Genomic DNA, 2,831 nt, shown 5'->3' on the forward strand with positions numbered 1-2,831 from the left:
GGTATTAATAATCACGCACTTAGAAATCTGCCCTGCAATGTTGTGACAAAATTCACGAGTATTATCAATGCGTGTCTTAGTCAATGCTATTTTCCCACAAAATGGAAAATCGCAAAAGTTATTTTATTGCCTAAGCCCGGCAAGGATAACACTAAGCCAGATGGGTACAGGCCCATTAGCTTGCTTCCGGGACTAGGAAAGGTCTTTGAGAGATTAATCTACAGCAGATTGAATTACTGCCTCCGGAACAATTTGGTTTCCGGAGAAAGCTTTCAACAACGAAGCAGCTGGTTCGGCTCGTCGAGTTTTGTGGGGATGCACTTCACAAGAAACAAAATGTCGCCTTACTCATGCTAGACGTGGCGAAGGCATTCGACCGAATCTGGCATGAGGGGCTTATTTATAAACTTATAAATCTCCCTATGGATAGAGAGCTGATTCAGCTAATTATGTCTTTCATCACTAATAGGAAATTCACTGTGGCTATTGGAAAGGACATCTTCAGTTTACGCACCATGAATGCAGGCGTCCCACATGGGTCCATTTTAGGGCCCGTCCTGTATTTATTTTATGTTCATGACTTCCCTAGCGCTCACATTGGCAGAAATTACTTTCTTGGGTGCTATGCGGACGATACGGCATTAGCCGTAAAGTCTGCAAACGCACACCACGCAATCAAGAAATTACAGGAGCTTCTACCAGTGGTAGAAAAGTGGTGTACGACTTGGAGAATTGCTATTAATGCCAGCAAGTCGCAATTATTATTGATAAGGAGGAATTCTTATTCTCTGAAGAGATTCCTAGAGTTAGTAAGGTGAAATATTTAGGAGTAATGCTAAATGAAAGATTAAAATGGGGAGATCATATAACAGAGGTCAGAAGAAAAATTTTCACTGTTGTAAATAGTCTCATCCCTATATTGGGTAATTATTCTAGCTTAGACTTCAGGAAGAAGAGGCTAGTTTATATCACGGCAATTAGGCCATTGATGACTTATGCGTCGCCGGCCTGGTGCACGGCTACCAAGGAGGATATAAAAAGACTTCAAATCATGCAAAACAAAGTCTTAAGGCTTATCACCCATGCTCACTTTTTTGTGAGCAATGCTACACTGCACTGTGACTTAAAACTGGACACTCTAGAAGAGCACCTAAATAAGATCAACAGGAAATTCTTCACGAAAGCTCTGAACTGTGACCATATGAGAAATTTTGATATCTTTACCTACGAAATATTGAATGAGGACGCCAAACTGCGCCCACTTGCGGCCCACCTTATCAGGGACCCGAACTTTCCCACCTAGTGCCCACCTGTAAATAATGTACCCAATGTGTTTATTAGCATTCTTAATTTTGTATCTTACTCATTTATTGTACTTCACATTCTACACTCATTTTATGACTCCCACTTAGTCACGCCTTTACCGGGCCGGTTACTTGCTAGTGAGCTCTTGCGTTGCTGGTCTTCCTATTCTTTATCCGTCTTTCTCCTCCTTACTGCGGACATTATGTGAAGATAGTTCTATGTTATTGTGCCCATCCGGCATAAATTTCATTGAGCCAGATAAACTACTGATCTCAGTGGTATTCTGGCTATAAGTTATCAGTCAGTCAGTCAGTGATCTGAACTGAACTGAACTTTCACGTTAAGATCATACTTCATAGGATCATTTCTATAGTATGATTAGCGAGTTCACTCAACGAACTTCGCAAAAATCCCAACTACGATGATGTGAGAAGGGATCTTTTCCTGAGCGTGAAGCGGATTCGGTTGAAAGTTTCTGCTTTCAGTGAGTCATTGATGATCGCACCTTTAGCTATTGTAGCAAAAGGAAGGAAGAGATTCGTTCTGAGTGTTCATTTAACCGCAGAAGAAATGTATAATTTCTAACAGTTACAGATTAATCGTTTTTAATTTCTAGTATATTTCTGCTTATTGTTAACGTCGCAGAGAGGATCTTGCGATCAGTAGAAATTTCATAGAGGCCGACGAAATCACGAAAGAATAATTTTCTTCATTATTGGCAGGCCTGGAGTATAAGTTGTCCTTGCTTCTAATGCCATGTTCTTCTGGAACTTCTTTAGGTTTTAGGATTCATTAATGAGCCGGATACGTAGTGTAACATCAGTGTTATCCCCACAATAATTTCTCTGATTGATCGATATAAATATAAAATTATCCAGCGGTAAAATTACAAAGAAAACGTATAGTGTATAATACGAGTATCATTCCCTAAATTTCGTCCAATTGAAGTGTGATGAAAGCGGAATTTTTACATAAGGAGAGAACGGCAAATTCGTTCTCTGCCATGTATTAACGAAGTTTTAGATGAATGTACGTGTAGGAATAACAGGCAGCAGAATAGAATTTAAAATTTCCAATGAAATCGTGCATGTAAAATTGAGACGGGAAGCGCGTTATCAATTTAGTACAATTAATAGGTATGGTGTGTGTGTATTTAATTATGGCAAAGCACACTAGGGCTATTTGCCTAAGGGGAGGGATGCCTTCGTGGAGGACTTTCTAAGGGACACTGTCTCGTATACACGTTCCACATGGGAAAAACTACGAAAACGCCCATGCAACCAGCCCGTTCGCGGGATTCAAACCTCGGACCGAACTACCAATGTTCAGCGACTTTGGGGCTCAACCACTGGTGGGCCCACCATTAATAGGTAAGCCTGACTTAAAAAGAAATAATGATATATACAACCTCCTACGGGTTAGTCAAATAACGCAGAACTGCCAACATGAACCAGTTTCTTCATTGAAACTTTCGCTCTGGGAGCGCTAGCCATGAAAAAATAATTTGAAATATTTGGTATTATTTT

At 40.2% G+C, this 2,831-nt stretch overlaps 1 non-coding gene across 1 annotated transcript; it reads left to right on the forward strand.

The window, feature by feature from the left end:
• The first annotated feature begins 1,647 nt into the window (after nucleotides 1-1,647).
• On the forward strand, nucleotides 1,648-1,856 carry LOC118191443 (small nucleolar RNA U3). The gene has a single exon (XR_004758596.1). It is a non-coding gene; the product is annotated as a small nucleolar RNA U3 (small nucleolar RNA).
• The last annotated feature ends 975 nt before the right edge of the window (nucleotides 1,857-2,831 follow it).

The sequence above is a fragment of the Stegodyphus dumicola genome, chromosome 11, assembly GCF_044657685.1.
Source record: "Stegodyphus dumicola isolate Sdum_Otavi_A_Nest chromosome 11, ASM4465768v1".
Taxonomy (NCBI): Eukaryota; Metazoa; Arthropoda; class Arachnida; order Araneae; family Eresidae; genus Stegodyphus; species Stegodyphus dumicola.